The following is an 18,415-nucleotide window of genomic DNA, read 5'->3' as shown; positions in this document are numbered from 1 at the left end:
CGTTTCGGGTAATCAACTTCTTACTTGAATTATTACACTTGTCCCATGCTCCTAGCATGCACACAATGTTTACCTATGGTTCTTACTTTTGTGAAATAGACAAATTGAACACGTTTCCAATCCTTCTCATTTTACAACTCCAAATCCATTTTCTTAAGTGTAAGAATATCAAATTCTTGTTACTTATAGAATATACTAGATTCTAACACTTTATGCAACGATCCTTTCGTAATGTCACTGCACCAAAGTCACAAAGACTATTTCCAATGATATTACAAAGTCCTCTATCGTAGATTCTTACAAGACAATTCCTTAGATATGATGTCTCTCACTCAAAGTACATTCCTTTGAACATCCTTTTGCATAAAGGTTTCTAATCTAGTCATAGATTTTCAATATTTACTTCCCAATATGGACACGCTTCCATATTTTCCATATGACAACTCATTCTTAATAGAATCTTATCTATTCGTAATGATGTCGATATTGTCCATCCAATATGGAAACATTTCCATGATTTCCAATACTATACTTCCAACTACTCACAAGCGACCAATCCTCGTCGAACTTTCCATTGTCCTTTGATAGTTGTTTAATTATTTTAGTCTAAACCGATTCTAGTCCCTTTTCCCTCTAAATGCGCTAGACATTTGGAAAATTTTAGAATGGTAAAACATTAAATCATTTGCAATCGATCCTATACTCGAAGCGTATGGGACATGGTGCATAATGTTTTATTTGCTATGTTCTCAAAATTCGAATTGTGAAGAGGAATGCCGTAATGATAATCGAAATTTTAAGAACACACTATGTACCCTTGACTAAATTTATTAACATTCCACAACCTAATCCTTTAGATTTGAAATGAAGCATAACATTCTCTCCCTTAATTATAGCAAAACAACTTTTCAACTCTTATAACTTTGCAAAGTATGACTCTTGTTTTCTATAATTAATATTGCCAACTATGCAATACGTGCCTTAATAATCATACAATCATAACATTTATGCTCCCACTATCATGATGATTATTATAAAACATAACACTTATGCTCCCACTAGCTTCGACATGCATTCATAAACATCTTAACTTTCAGAAAAACAATACTTATTGAATTTCTTAAGTTCATGTTTCAGAAAAACAATACTTTTATCAAGGCTTCTTGAACTTGTATACCTTTGCCTTTGATAGTTGATATGTGTGTCTAAACAATTAAGACTAATTTCCAAACTTCACAATTCAAATTATGGAAAGGGATACCGTAACCATGATTGAATTCGAGAATGCAATTTTACAATCACTATCTTTTAAAATCTTTCTTAGTGAAAGCATTTCCTCACAATCATTTTCATGAAGGAGGAAATCTTATGACACTTAGATTTAAACGGTGTATGTGTTCCTATCCATGTGAATTTGTTAAAACTAAAGTTTACAACAAATTCAAACTCATATGGATCGATCTTCCTTAATCTTGATTTCTTGCCTTATGGTAGCACAGCTGCCCACCACGTCTTCCAAGTAGTTAAGCAGCTCACCTTTTCCTATCAATGTACTTTCCATTGATCAAGGTCCTTGCATTTTATGCATTCAAATGAGAACTCATAGGACTCACATGCATAATTAACTCGATTGGATTGGCACAGAAACAAAATAATGTCTTCACGATAGGTTGTAAACCTCAACTCGTGTGCTAGTGATGATCAATAAGGTTTATTTGATTTGTTCTTGAAACCTTTCAAGACCATTAAGACTCCCACTGACTCCTTGACATATAAGATTCTCTTATCAATAAACATTTGTTGACAACCAAATATTCAAGAGTTAGTGTAGCTTTTATCAAAACACTTCATAAATTGGTCTTAGTTGGTCTCTGTCTTATCCACGACATCACAACTTTCCACAATTGATGAATGTTATAAACCTTCTTAATACTATTCACTCAATGTCACAATCTTGACTTTAAGACTTGTTTTGGAACGAAGTATGATTGACTTCTTGATTTGACCATTTCTTCAATCTTTGATTCCTCTTCTTGGACATACAATTGTACCAAGACTCATTAGAGGATCAATTGAGATATGGTTCTCAATCATTAAGACCTATCATAAAGCATAAAAGCTACTCTCCCTTCTTCTTAGAATGGAGAAACTCTTATCTTTCTGCCTACTTGATTCTTCTTATTCGTTTTGCTATTGATCTAAACCCTTTAATCAATTCAAAATTACACTTAATCTTGTAAGTGTAATCATATTTACTAAGCCTTTAGTAAATCATGACGAATATCTTTGTTACTCTTATGGTGAACTTGATCAACACACAACTTTGTGTACTCGATTTCCTAGTCCTTCACTTGACACTTTGTCAATGAATTAGTCTAATTTCCAAATACGTAATTTCTCATTCATCGTGCATCCACGTTGCATGATTCCAAGTTTCGGTCCAATTGAAACTTGGGCGATGAGAAACTCTCCCTATTTGGTAAATTCTTGACACTTCCATAAATAACATAACTAAGAATCATATCCATTCGTTGTAGAAATATGCAAACATCAATTTTCATAACAATTTCATTGCAAGGAAGTAAACAAATAAATAAATAAGTCAAACAAAATTTATTTTATTTATAAAAGCAGCGGAAAAACATTTGTCCTTACAATGCAAAATCTATTGAAAACTATGTAAAAGAAAATTTCTAACAACTCTATCATAACTATCTAAGCTCAAAATCCAATCTTCAAGTCCATGAGATCGAGATCCATCTCTTGTGATTATATTCATCTTGCTCTCTTATCAAGCTTCCTTTCTTTTCACCGATCCTTCAAAACATTCAAATGCAATCTTATCACATCATGTATTAAGAATCAATGAACAGGAACTTAATGGAGTTAGATAGTGGATTCTTACCTAAAGCGTAGTCATACTTTTGACTCTCCCATCTCTTAGATCTCTTAGGTAAATAGGGCAACTTCATCTCCAATGCCCCTTCTCTTGGCAATAAAAGCAAATTGACTCTTTTGGAACAACACATGGAACTACTTCAGACATCGCCTTTCTCTTATGATCAAACTTTTCGATCATTGCATGTCTTTCATTGCCATTTTCTATATCCATAGAGGTCTTGAAGGCAGATTCACCAATCAATTTTGCTTTTCTATTGCGCCAAAACATTTCTGATTCAGCAGCAATAAACATATAGGTGAGATCTATAAGGGTCACGTCGTGGTTTATCATATAGTACTCTCTTGCGAACTCACTATATGAGTTTAGGAAGTGACTGAAGAATCCAATCAACAGCCATTGCTTCACCGACAACGGATCCCATCATTCTTAACCTATCAATGTGTGACTTCATCCCTAAGACGTGTGCACACACCGACTTGCCCTCTTTATGTTTACTTGCCAAAAGGGCTTGAGTGATATTGAACCTTTGAATTTTACAATCTTGTGGGTTAGGGAGAATAATTGGAGGAGGAGAAGGAAGTGAAGCATGATTTCTTGTTCCTCGATCAAATCGTGGAATATCATCTTCATGTGGAATGCCTGTTCCACGGGATTTGAGAAGAGCATAGTTGTCGAACTTTGACTTCGGGAGAAAAACGAATTCAAGTTAGTTGATTGATTGAGTCCTTGGTAAATCACCCAAATGAAATTCTAAGGCTAGGACCCAACACAATATCCTACAACTCGGGAGAGGGATGCCGTAACCCAAATTGTAGAACATTTGAAGGTAAGTGAATGACGATTCACTAGTTTCCACCATGAAAAACGAAAAAGAAATTTAAGTTTTAAATCTATGGAAACTCCTAGATCCTTTGAGATTCATTGAACATTTCAATGGCATGTTTAAATCTCGATATGCCCCTCTTGTTTGTGACTGGGATGCTGAGGATCACAAAGCGGGTGTGAATAACCATGCAAACTACATGGTGCCCTCACATGTTACAATCACCTATTCGATGTGCCGATAAACCACACACGCTCCACCGAACTATGACAAACATTGAGTCACCCTTTGCTACCTTTGCTTAGAACCATTTAGTGTGCCGGTAAACCACACACGCTCCACTAACGTCTTCGCAAGGGCACAAAGTGTAATTTCATGGAATTGCATCAATTCACTTTTGCCTAAGTAACTAAGATTGGGAATTTGAAAAACATTTAGTTACTTTGTATTTCATTATACTTATAATGGAAGGTTTCGTCCTATCCTACCCGTTCGGCTAACGACCCTCCACTAGTCAAGAGTGCGGTGGGTAAGAGTGGATACCCATTCAATCGCCATTTTATAGGCAATTTCCTTAAACACCCCTTATAGACCAGCTTCGTGAATGAGGCCTACTAACGGTAAGACTGACTTTTACTCATACATATATATAATATTAGACCTTTAATGTTATATATAGTATAGGGTGTATTTTATACTTTTAAAATACTATATGGTTAACTTTAACAATTACACTTTTAATTCAATTAAAAGGTTAACCTAAACCTTTATGGATTTATTAAATCTCTTTTAATTATACTCCTTAATTAATTAATAAAACCATAAGGGTGTGATTGGAACTTTTCAAAACATTACTAGGGTTTTAGAATTTAACATTTCTAATTAAACTTTTAATCAACTTTTAAATTCCAAAACTTGAGGGCAAGATTTTGAAACCTTTTTCAAAACATTAGGGTTTTAACTATTTAAATTTCAAAACTTCAAAACTTTTGGGTTCAAATTTAAACTATAAAACGTAAAGGGGAAAATATGAAACTTTTCATAATTACAAGGATCAAATAACAAATAATCTAAACTAAAATTTAGTTACATAATTATCCATATTTGATTTGTTTAATGATTTCTTGCAAAACAATTTATCAATTACTCAAAATAATTAATCAATTATCTTATAAGGAAACAATTATCTTGTTAATTGATAATTATCTTTAATTAGGTCAAGAATATAGTCATATATATCATAAAATCGGATTTATATTGATCTAACATGATAAGGTAACTTTCCTAATACAAAAACAGCAAGAAATCCCGAGATAAGCATTATCTGACGAGTGGACTCGTCGAGTCAGGCATGGACTCGGCGAGTTCAGCCATGGACTCGATGAGTCCAGCCTCCACAATCCAAAAAATCGAATTTTTCAGTTATACAATGCATCAATACAATTGAAACCAAGCTAGGCTCTGATACCACTGATGGGTTTTGGTCATAAGACATCCTATGTGCTCATACAAACCCTAAAGCTTGGATCTAGGTTTCTCTATTGTACATGCTTTGAATCCAAGACTATAAACCCTAATTCTAGCATACAAGTAATCATATTAATATGTAATTAGGTTTAAGATTATACCTTGATTGTTATGTAGCAATAACAATCCCAATTCCTCCTTGTATTGACTTTGGAAGACTTAGAGTCACAAGTGTCACTCCTCTAATGGCTCACAAACACCATAAGCAAGAGGATGAAGAGGAGAGAGGATGGACGCTGCCAAAAACGTGTGTAAACCCTTACAAGAACCTTAGACACGTTTTTGAGCCTTAAGGGGTCTTTATATAGTTGGGCTATTAGGGTTATCTAACAAGGAAACCCTAATTTGGATGCTTAAGCCCTAAGCAAACCATAGACTCCTTTAATTAAGCCCATGGACGATTTCCTTATGGGTTTCCCATTAGAATTCGTCCATCCCTTAATACAAGGCAATCCATGGCCCAAATTGCAATTATCTTATAATTACAATTCCAGTCCCTTAAGTTTAATTAATCTCTTTTAGTCACAAAACTAATTACCAATTAATTATTGACTAATATTAATTAAATAATATGATTTCTCCTTTAATATATTATTCCCATAATATATTAAGAAATCATATTTAATCCTTACTCTCCATAATTCATCCTATCAAGTTGCTTTGGTGAAGGCAACCCAAAAGGACCATGCACCATCGGGTCAAGTACATACCAAAATAGTTATGGACTTAGACACTAATCCAACACAACTTACCCCTCTTCCTGAACCGGATGACTCCTTTCCAAGGTGACACCTTCAAGAGGACCATGTCGCCATCGTGAAACTCCAAGTCTGAATGGTGCTTGTCGTTATAGCTTTTCTGCCACCTCTGAGCAGTCTAGAGCCTACTTCGGACCTGCTGTCTTGACTACTACCCCAGTACTCCCCATGAACCTCTGTTTGACCTTGCCCCAAAAAATTGGGGTCCTACACTTCCTCCCATAAAGCATCTCGAAGGGAGGTCGGTCTATGCTGGCGTGGTAACTGTTGTTATACGAAAATTACGCTAACGAAGGATATGTATCCCAACTGCCACCAAAGTTCCAAACACATGTGCGTAGCATGTCCTCGAGAATTTGAATTGTACTCTTGCTCTGTCCATCCGTTTGAGGGTGGAAAGACGTACTGAAGTGGAGATGAGTATCCAACTCGTCATGGAACCTCTTCCAAAACATGAAAGTGAAACAAACGTCTCGGTCAGACACCACCGAAACCAGCACCCCATAACGTGTGACCACGTCTCGTACATAGATATCAACTAGCTTCCCAGTCGATATACTCTCCTGGATTAGGATGAAATGAGAACTCTTGGTCAAACAATCACCCAAATCGAATCCACTCCACATGCGGTCCTGGGAAGATTGGTGATGAAATCCATGGTGATGTCTTGCCATTTCCACACGAGAATATCCAACGGCTGCATCTTTCCATGAGGTTGCTGGTGCTCAACCTTGAACTTCCTGTAGGTCAAGCACAATTCCACATACAATTCTAGGTCATGCTTCATGCAGGGCCACCAATAATCATCGTGAAGATCCCAATACATCTTCGTTGCCCCGGGATGGATGGAAAACCTCGGCTTGTGAGCCTCATCCATTAGAACCTGGCGTACACCACCCCAGTACGAAACTCAAACCCTCGCATGCAAGGTTAACAACCCACAACTGTCATAATCAAATGACGCCACCTGGCCTATGATCCGCTCACACTTCCAAAGCTCCTCTTTTAGGTCCTTAACCCATGCCTCCTGGTTTTGCTCTAGAAACGGATTAATCACTGCCATCCTTAGACATATGTGTCGAATCGGAGCCAACATGGCCTTGTGGCTCAGAGCATTAGCCTCCACATTGGCCTTGCTGGGGTGGTAAAGGATCTCACAATCATAGTCCTTCACCACATCTAACCACCAATGCTGCCCCATGTTAAGATTCTGATGATCCATGAGGTACATAAAGCTCTTGTGGTCTGTTTAAATGGTACAAACAACCCCATATAGGTAATGCTGCAAAATATTAAGGGCGAAAACTACAGCCTCAAGCTCCAAATCGTGTGTTAGACAGTTCTCCTCGTGAGGCTCCAGCTGCCACGAAGCATAAGTTATCACGTGACCCCGCTGCATCAATACCCCACCCATGTCCATGATCAAAGTATCAAAAAAACCTTGAAGTCATCAATGCCCTCCGGTAATATCTGAATTGGTGCCTCGCATAACCGCTGTCTGAGATTCTTGAAGGATGCCTAATGCTCAGGCCTCCAGTGGAATGTCGCCAACTTCTTAGTCAGTCAGGTCAAAGGAACATCGATCTTGGAGATGTCCTGCATGAATCTCTGATAAAAATCCACTAGACCAAGAAAACTCTGAATATCTGTTGGAGATCTTGGAACCTCCTACTATATCACGTCCACTATCTAGCCGGATCGACCAAAATACATTTCTGGTTGGCAAGTTGCACCAGAAACTGCACCTCGTGCAACTAGAACTTGAAATTGCAGATGTTTGAGAAAATTCCCTCCCTCCTCGGTGTCTCCATCATCTCCCTCAGGTGCTCCTCATGCTGCTCCTGAGTCTTGGAGTAAACCAAGATATCATCGGTGAAGACTATCACAGACCGATCCAACATCGGTATGCACACGCGGTTCATGAGGTCCATGAACACAGCAGCATCGTTGGTGAGCCCAAATGTCATCACCATGAAATCGTAGTCACCAAAATGAGTCCGAAAAGTTGTCTTCGGCACATCGTCGTCCCTGAATTGCATCTTGTGAGATCCCGATTGTAGATCAATCTTGGAGAACCAAGATGGACCCTGTAGATGGTCAAACAAATCATCAATCCTCAGGAGGGGATAATGATTCTTCAAACTGTTACCTTATTCATCTCCTGGTAGTCTATACACATGCGATGTGATCCATCCTTCTTCTTTACAAACAGGATCTGGGCTCCTCATAGCGAACTGCTCGACCTGATAAATCCCTTGTCTAGAAGCTCTTGCAGCAGTGTAGACAAGTCCTGCATGTCAGGAGGAGCCAAATGATATGGTGTCTTGGCTATCGGAGCTGCACCAGTGACTAGGTCAATCCTGAACTCAACTTGTCTCTCCGGAGGTATCCCAGGAAAATCCTCCGGGAATACGTCTGGGTACTCTCACACGATCGGTACATCATTCACTGTCACCTTACCCTTATCACGGGTATCCATGACATAAGCGACATAACCTGTGGAACCCTGCTGAAGGTAACGCCCAACCGTCGCTGTTGAATACAAAGTCAATCCATATTGCGGCCTCTCGTCCTGAATCACTAACTCTCCCCCACTAGGAGTCCTAACTCTCACTAGTTGGTGCTCACAGTCGATCACTGCCCCATTAGGGCTCAACCAGTCCATACAAACTATAACCTTTTTCCCTCGCAGGGGAATAGGGACTAGATCCACATAAAACTGGTCATCAAAGAACATATATGTACATCCTCGGTGAACCCTTGCAACCCGAGCGGTCCTATCATCTGCTATCTCTACATCAAGTGGGCAATTTAGCTCCCCTAGAGCCCCTACGAATCATTTTCTGAGTGCAAGCGACACAAAAGATCGGGTAGTCCCCGAATCGAAAAATACTTGAGCATATTTGCAGTTTACAAGGAACGATCCTATAATAAAACACATAATGTAAGCAATAATAATTATATGTAAAGAGATAAGAAGAAGATACATACCTATTATCATGTTGGAAGCTGCACGGGCCTCCTTTTCTGCCAACTGAAAGGCCCTCCTCTTCGCCACAGATGCCTCTGCCCGAACCTGACAGCCATCTATAATCCTCAACATAGCAGGAGCGGCTGCTGCCACCTGCCCCGATGCTGCTAAACTCACGCACTGCGATCATTGGTGTCCTCTTTGATTGTACTCGAAGCAATTTAGATCTAATACTATCGTGGTAGTGGTAGTTGTATAGTCTCTTCTCACATGAACAGTTCGTCCTCACTTAAAGCAGCACGAACACCCCACCTTGCCCGTCCCCTCGTGAAACTTTCCGTACTTGCCACAATGGCTGTGACCCTGCTGACTCCTAGGTTGGTGATCTTGTACCTTGGGCTTCTTGCCTCGAATCCCTGACTGTACCCCCTCTAGTTTCCTCTTCTTCTCCATCTCCAAATCCAACTCTCTCTCTCTCTCTCTCCCCTCTCTCTCTCTCGCCTTAGCAATCATATCTTCCAGCATCTTGCAGTTGTATCGGCTCAAAAATAGGCGGATATGACTCTGCAACATCTTATGGTATCAGGCATTTTTCATCTCCTCGTCCGCCACGTACTACGGAATGAGAAGGGCCCTCTCCCTGAACAAGGTGGTGATCCCAGTTACTATATCAATCATCTACTGGAGAACATAGAACTCCCTAGCAAGCTGCTGCACCTCAATCATAAGTAAAACATGCAAAGCCAAACACAAGATAAACAATTGACAAAATATTGCAAATAATTACTTATATGTAAATCTCCATTACACAATCATCAATGTCAATTACATTGATATTGTTACAAGTTTCTAAATGTCTATCTAATGACTTAAAAAAATATCGTCCTTCAGATCAATGCTCCTCGCATGTTGAGCTTACATAATCCTACTCATACCCTTTGTGAGGGGATCTGCAGGATTCTCTTATGATGATACCCTGTTGACCATAAGGAGTCCTTCTACACGACGTCTAATAAAATGATATTTTATGTCGATATGTTAGGATCTGATATGATCCCTTGGTTCCTTGGTTAAGGTAACCGCTCCTTTAGTATCGCATAAAATCTCCATGGGCTCCTTTATGGCTTGTACAACTCCAAGGTATCCAATGAAGTTCTTCAACCATATAGCCTCCTTTGACGCTTCGCTCGCAACTATGTACTCTGATTCACATGTTGAATTAGCTATGGTCTTTTTCTTGGAACTTTTCCAAGTCAAGGCTCCTCCATTCAGGTAAACACCCAGCTCGACAGAGAGTGGAAGTTATCTCTGTCGGTCTAAAACATGGGGTTACTATACCTTGTCACTCTCAAGTCATCACTTCCACCAAGTACAAGGACCCAATCCTTAGTCCTTCGTAGATACTTAAGAACATTCTTAACTGCTGTCCAGTGAGCTTACCCGGGTTCCCTTGATATTGACTTACCATGCTCAATGTAAATCCACATCAGGGAGATTAAATGTCGTAGCACACATGATCGAGCCAATGATGGAAGCATATGGCACTCAACTCATTTGTGCTATATCTGTGTTAGTACTCGGACTCTGAGTCTTACTTATTTCTTGGTACTCTTCATGCTAAAATGTTTTAGTACCTTGTCTAAGTAAGTACTTTGACTAAGTCCAATTATAATTTTACTCATGTTCCTCAAAATCCTTATTCCCAGAAAGTAAGTAGCTTCTCCTAGATCCTTCATAGCGAAACACTTTCCAAACCAGGACTTATATTCTTAAAAGGTTGGAACATTATTCCCCCTGAGTAGTATGTCATCGACATACAATGTTAGAAAGATAACTATACTCCCACTAGCTATGACACATACACAAGACTCATCCTCACTCCTAGAGAAACCAAAGTCTTTGATTTTCACATCGAAGCAAAGTTTCCATCTGTGAGAAGTTTGCATCAATCTATAAATGGATTTCTCAAGCTTGCACACTATATTGAGGTATTTAGCATCCAAAAAAACTTTTGGCTGACACATGTAAAGATGTTCAACCAGTTTCCCATTAAGGAAAGCGGTCTTGACATCCATCTTCCAAATTTCATAATCATGAAATGCAGCGATATATAGCATAACCCTAATAGTTTTGATGTTAGCCACTGGTGAGAAGGTCTCATCATAGTCAATCCATGGGGTATGAGTAAAGCACTTCGCAACCAATCGTTCCTTGAATGTGTGCACTTTTCCATCCATGTAAGTCTTCTTCTTGAAGATCCACTTGATCCCAACTGTCTTGCAACTTGGTACATTGTTAATCAAGTTGCAAACTTTATTGTCATACATGGATTGGATCTCGCTGTCCATTGCCTTTTTCCATTTAGTAGACTCAGGACCCACCATGGCTTCCTTGTAGTTAGAAGGCTGATGTGTCTAAAACTCACTTAGTTTTAAACCTACTTTTAATAATCAAATAACACACAAAAGGCAGTGAACCTATCAATTGTGGTATAGCTAAATAAGCAGGGTATCGACCACATGGAACGACAAATTAAATTAAAAACTAATTCTATCTAAGTTAATTAAGAATTAAGGGTTTTTCTCTAGTTTTACAAGACTAGAAACTTACTAACTATTACTAATTTGAGACTAGAAAATAACGACTTAACTAGATTCAATAATTGGAAAGGAACTTCTGTTTAGTTCAACTTGGTTAACTCTATGGTTGATTTCAAGGTAATAGTGCAATGGACTAATTCTTTCATTGGTTACCGATTCAAGTGATTAGATTTGTGTTCACTACCCTAATCCTTAGCAAATAAACTAACTTAAACAGTGGCCAATTGTCTAATTTAATTATATTCACTAGATTAATTATTCGGGTTAAGTTAGACTTGCAATAGTTAACTAATTTAATTTTTTAATTAACTTCTTGTTTGATGGTCATCTTACAAGCTTGCACATGAATTTACTCAATTTTCTTATTAATTCTAGTTTCATATTCATTAATCCTAGACATATAGTATAGTGATCACATAGCCTATGAGGCCAATAATCAATAGATGTTCATGCTAATCAATTATCTTTCTATTAACAGAAAATTAATTATTATTCACACACAAGGTTCTTTAGCAAGCTAAAATAACAAAAAATCACCAACTTGGAATTAATCCTACCAATCAATCAAACCATATTGTCAACTTTGTATCCCCAAACAGAAGTCTAAAGGTTTTAGTTCATAATTAAAGTAAATAACAGCAAACAAACAAAGTCAAGTTGCTTAATCATAATGATAAAACAAAAGAATACGTGGAATGATGAAATTTTGCCTTAATTCCTCCCCGGAATTGAATTCTAGCTTCCTTTGTCAACTTCTAGGGTTTTTCTGGCTTCTCAATGGTAGCAAAATACTTCTGAATCGTCCCAGAACTCCTTCTAATCGATCTGTGGAATTATCTTTAAATAAGCGAATCGACTCGTCGAGTCAAGTGGTGATTTGTCGAGTCCCTCTCACATTCCCCGTATTGCGATAACTCTCTAGAATCCCGAGTCATTATCTTCTCGATTCTTCGATTGGACTCGCCGAGTAGGTGCCATTTTTAGTGTTTTTCTTCTTTATTCCATTCTCGAGCTCCTAACCGCTTCTCCTGCTTCCTTTTGCTTCCGAGCTTCATTTTTGGACTGAAAATGCAATTTAAACACTTTTAAGTACCTTTTGTCCATAATATATGATAATTTAGCTAATAAATGAATAAAAATCTATACTTAACACAAACTAAATATGCACATATCAAAATACCCCACACTTGACTTTTGCTTGCCCCCAAGCAAAACTGAATTTTAAGACATTAGAATTATGAATGACAACTCCAATCTAACCCAGCCATTATGCCAAGACTGCAAAGCATGCAATTGTGTCTAAAAATTTTCCTAAAAACCCCCCGTGCTCCAAATACTCACAATCCTCATAAACATTCGCCCACTCACCCCGAACTATGCTCATTTTATGCAACCCTCCGAATCCATCCTCAGAAAACCTCTTACCCTCAAGGTATTTTTAATTGAGCAACCAAAGCATACATAATCTAGAATTACAATTTTTCGATACCACTATGGAGCTCTTTGAATTCTTCACCTCCTTGATAATTTGTTCTTTGATCTCTTTGAATTCACCGCCTTGTATTGATTGATTTTTGGTATCTTCAACTTTTTGGATTTCTTGGAATTTTGATCTTTAGATCTTCACCTTATTTGCTCCAAAATTCTTACAAATTTTCTAGTAATTCTCTCTCTTTTTTTGTTACATGTATTCCTTACTTTTTCACTCAAATCCCTACATGCTTAAGCAGGGGCGCTCAATCTCAACTTTTATTGGCTAACAATAAAAAATTTCCTGGATACATTTCAGGTTTAGGCTGCTAAACGTATTGCATCCCTCAGGCTGAGCAAGGTCGTGTTTTTGTCCCATGATTTCACTGGAATAAGGAAGCCACAAATGCACTAGAACGTATATAGGCTCAACTAAACATTTGGGTTTTCATGCAATTATCAACACAACTCTAACATGGAATCCTAATTTTGTTTTACCAAAATTTTCTAAATTAAATCCTAAGTACTACTTTCGGTATGCAATTTTTTTTTAAAAAATTGACTCTAAATTGTCTATTATGTTACCAACCCCCTACCCCACACTTATTTGATGCAATGCTCTCATTGCATATTATGCATAATAAAAACATAAAAAGAAACTAAATAGGGAATTGGAACAAACTCCCCTGGGATAGCAGTGGATAGGTTGATCACTTTCATTTTAGCTCCAACTTCAATTAACTTTAGACATGGTAACATCTCATCCATGCATTGGGTGTCTCGTCTCGTGTGGGTCGCTCCAAATATGCAGGTAAAACAGTGCAAAGTCTTCAGGCATTGATATGGAAGAATAAGTGATCAAGTGGTACACCTAGCAGCATCAAATCAGCAGTCCTTTGGTATAAAAATGATTGACTCGTCGAGTCATATATAGGACTCGTCGAGTATCAGCGCGGCCATCTCAGAAGTTGTGGAAATACAAGGCGACTCGTCGAGTCGGTTAAGTGCACTCGACGAGTAGGCCACTGGACGAAAAAATGTGGCATTTTGCAACTTTGTCAGCCTCTAAGAACTCTTCTAACTCTTCCTCACTTTTAGACTCAAATGCTCATACCCCTAGGGACCGGACTCGACACTTTGACATTAACGTTCCGCTTCCTTGACTCGCTTTCACTCGTTATAACACCCGTTCGCTATGACTTTAAACCCTTCCTAAGCAAGCAGTCCTAATCCAATCCTGGAAAATAACCAACGCACACAATCATTAAAATAAAGTCTTAACAATTCATACACACCAAATAAAAACAGAAAATAAAAATTGTTCGATTAAAACACAAATAATTCAATCTTCTCCCTCATCATCATCCGCGGCTGCTCCACTTCCTCCTGCACCACTTCTTCTCGCACCAATCACCTCATCCCATGACGGAATAAATGGATAATTGCCACCATCAATATGTGGGATGTTGAAGTGGTCAAAAAGTCGGATATGAGATTGGTTGCTAAAATTCAAACCCCGTGCCATTTGATCCTGTAGTCGCCTCATCTCTACATTGTACCAATCCATTGGTACATCTTCATTCTCAACCGGAATCACCGGCGGCTCGTCCTCCACATCCCGCTCTCTTCTTGATCTAACCCTCCTTCCCGGTGCTTCGGGACCAACAACGGGGTCATCATTCGGGATGGCATAATGGCCACCTCCATAATCTTCAATAATCCTTGCTCTCCGGAAAAGAATTGGATTGAACGAAGGTGTAGGGATCAACGTCATGAAGTTCCATGCACCGCGGTTCATCAACCCGAATGAGTTGGCCAACCGGGTGACAAACATCCCAACATTAATTCGGGAAGTTTTGCGATCCTTGACCGCACCCTCTGAGAGATATGAAGCTAGACACCAAGGAATGTTGCAAAAGACGCCGGGTGTAATGATGCTCCATAAATAGAAGACGTCAAGGTTGGAAACCTTGTCATCATCCTTTCTTTGATCGATGGTAGATGAAGTGAGGCGGTGTGTTGGGGATCGAATGCTCCCTTCCTGTGCCAACTTTGGAATATAGACTTTGTTACCAATAGTATTCCACCAGCCCGTACTCATAACTCCTTCGGGAAACACCATATGGGTTTGTGCCAAAAAGGCCCGAAAGATGTGTGTTGAGACCAAGGGCTGATCATAAACCCCTAATCGACAGGCAAGATCCACCACAGAGCATTGATGAAACTCTCCCCCAAGACAAAAACTAAAGCTAGCCGGGTGATAAACATCCACTCCCCCGGTGAAAGATACCGTGGAGAAAAACTCCAAACAAAGCTCCAAATAAACCGAATCTTGAATACGGAAGACCCGGCTCCACCCGTCACAAACCATTGTTTCGCCTTCATGGTGTAACTCCTTCAAAAGATAAGGAGCTAATTCCTCCTCATAGCGAACATTCTGCTGCCACTCCCAATCTATCCGGTTGGGCACATAGACCTCTTTCTGCTTGATATCAGCTAGCTTCTTCTTCCATTTCCGCAATGTTGAAGCGGACTCGATTTGTGGGAAGTTTAGCCATGGAAAATCCCCTTGGTTGCCACTGGAACTTTGTCCCCGTCTGAACATGATTTCTGCAAAACAAATACACAAAACCCAGAAAACACAGAATACAATTAAAAAAATATCTCCCATATGTTTCTCGACTCGACTCGTCGAGTCCAGGCTCGACTCGGCGAGTTGCGCGAACTGCACGAGTCAGTCAACGGGTTGATGAAAACTAGACCATGAAACCTGGAAATTTCATCAAGGATTTTGTCTAAGCACTTACTATTAAGATATTAAAGCCAGAATAAGCAGTCAAAACAACATAATTCATGAAAAATCAAAACCCTAGAAATTTAGTACTTTTCAAAAACGGGTTTTTTATGCAATTGCTACCATAGATGGCCTTATAATCATGTTCTTAACAGAAAACAAGAAGAAATTTGTTACCTTTTGAGATTGGACTTGAGAAATTTGAAGAAAACTGGAAGAACAAAGATGAATGCTTAAGAGAAAGTGTAGAGGACGGCACTCGGTGAGTGTGTATGTGAAAAACTGATTCTTAGGGTGAAAACCCTAGTTACCGGTTGTAAAAGTAATTTCGAAATTATTTTTTTTCTGTAAATAATACGGACTTGTCGAGTCGTGGTCAGACTCGGCGAGTCTGGTCGCGAAGTCAAACTTCTTCTGAAATCCATATGGACTCGTCGAGTCGTGGTTAGACTCAGCGAGTCTCTTAAAAAAATTCATAATTTTCAAAATTTTGTTATTTATTAAAAATCATTTCACCCCACACTCAACCTATGCACACTCTCAAGCAGACATGTCCGATGATTTGGAATATTAAAATTCTAAAAACGAAGGAAAAATTAAAAAAACCTAAAAAGTAAAAGAAAGCAAACTCTATATAACAGGTTGCCTCCCGCCAAGCGCTTCTTTTTAAAGAGTCATTAGCTAGACTCCTTCCCATCTACGTTTCGTCATCTCCAAGCATCGAAAACGCACACCTAACTTTTTGTGATTTGTACTTGGTCTTGTAAGCGTGAATCGTTTTCTTGTAAGCCCTTTTCAATGCATCTCTTTTCCTTTTCACAGCCTCATCCTCAGCTTCTTGGGCTTCCCTTTTCCTCTTTTTCTTCTTTACCCCATTATTTTTCACCTTCTCTTGAACCTCCTTCTCTTTAAATTTAATTACTTCAAATTTCATGATGGTCCATGCCTTAGGTTTAGTAGTGAATGGTTGATTAGCTTCCTCCCTCCTTTCCTTTGTCTCTTCATCCTTTCCAGTGCTCAACCCATCTTCAAAATGAACCGTATCAAGACATGCTACATCGGCGTATTGAACTTTCCTACCCTTTCCTCCTTCTGCTGTTTGTTCTTCTAAAGAATCATGTATATTATCGAAATCCAAGGTATGTGAAGAACTAGTAACAAACAGATCTATGTCGGCCAAGTCTTTGCCCAAGTCGACTGGACTCGTCGAGTCCAATAAAGTGACTCGGCGAGTCTGAACGAATTCCATCAATTCTTGGGTGTTTTCTGAGTGGGCTCCTTCCAGTAGCTTTTCTAATTCCTCCAAGTCCTTGTTAACATCTCCATCTTCTTCAGAGTGTATCACAAACTTTCTTGGATCTTCTTTTAGCAAACGTGCAAGCTTTTTTTCTAATATCTCATCATCCAATTGGATTATTGAGACTTCTTCATTCTTTTCCTCTTCTTGCTTGATTTCTGGAATAGCTTTAAACATCACAACCTCATCACCCACCCTTAATGTCAATGTAGACTCACATATATCAATTAAATCACACGCGGTGTTCAAGAAGGATCTCCCCAAAATAATTGGATTTTTGGGGTCTTCTTCCATATCAACTACCACGAAGTCTACTGGGAAAATAAACTTGTCAATTTTTATAAGGAGATCTTCACAAACGCCTTGTGGATGAATTATTGTCTTGTACGCCAAATGGATCTTCATATTCACCGGTTTTGGTTCTGGTAAATTCAACTTCTTAAAGAATGAAAAAGGCATCATATTGATGCTTGCCCCCGAATCAGCTAATGCTCGGGTGAAAACTTCATTACCAAATTGGCATGGAATCACAATATTTCCTGGATCACCCTTCTTTTCAGGTAGCTCACTCATCAATACTTCTGCGACTTCAGCCAAATCCTTCCTTGCAGCAAAAGGCCCTTAAGCAAGTTGAAGTATTTAGGTGTTTGGAGTATTGTTTCCACAAATGGCACATTAACTTGTAGAGCGTTAACATGATTCATGAAGGTTCTGTATGCTTCTACTTTTTCTGTAGGCATGGCTTTGATTGGGTATGGCAGCGGAGGATTATAAGGCTTCAAAGAACTGACAGGTGTATCATTTGCGCATGGACTCGTCGAGTCCAATGGAGTGACTCGGTGAGTCGGGTCGGGTTTTGCTGGGTCCGATTCTTCTACCTTTTCTGCCTTCTTCTTGGAGATTCTCAGTGCTTCTGTAAATGTTCCTTCGCTGCTGGAGGTTATTACACTTACATTCTCCATTCTTGGATTGGGTTCGGTGTTGCTCGGAAGTTGGCCCGGTCTTCTTTCATTCACTTGATGTGCAAGCTATCCCAGCTGTTTCTCAATGTTGAGAATGGATGTTTGCTGATTCCTCAACATGTTTCTGGTTTCTTGCATTGCTACATCGTGATCATTGTGTCTTTTCTCGGACGCGGTTATGAATCTTGTGAGCATATCTTCTAAATTTGCCTTCTTTTCTATCACCGACTCTTCCTTTTGATAGAATCCCCTCTCCTTCTTCTTGTATTTCTCCTCCTTAGCCTTTTTATATTCTTCGTATGGGAGCCATT

Source organism: Lactuca saligna, chromosome 6 (assembly GCF_052625555.1).
Source record: "Lactuca saligna cultivar CGN05327 chromosome 6, ASM5262555v1, whole genome shotgun sequence".
Classification (NCBI taxonomy): Eukaryota; Viridiplantae; Streptophyta; class Magnoliopsida; order Asterales; family Asteraceae; genus Lactuca; species Lactuca saligna.
This window is presented reverse-complemented; position numbering follows the sequence as displayed.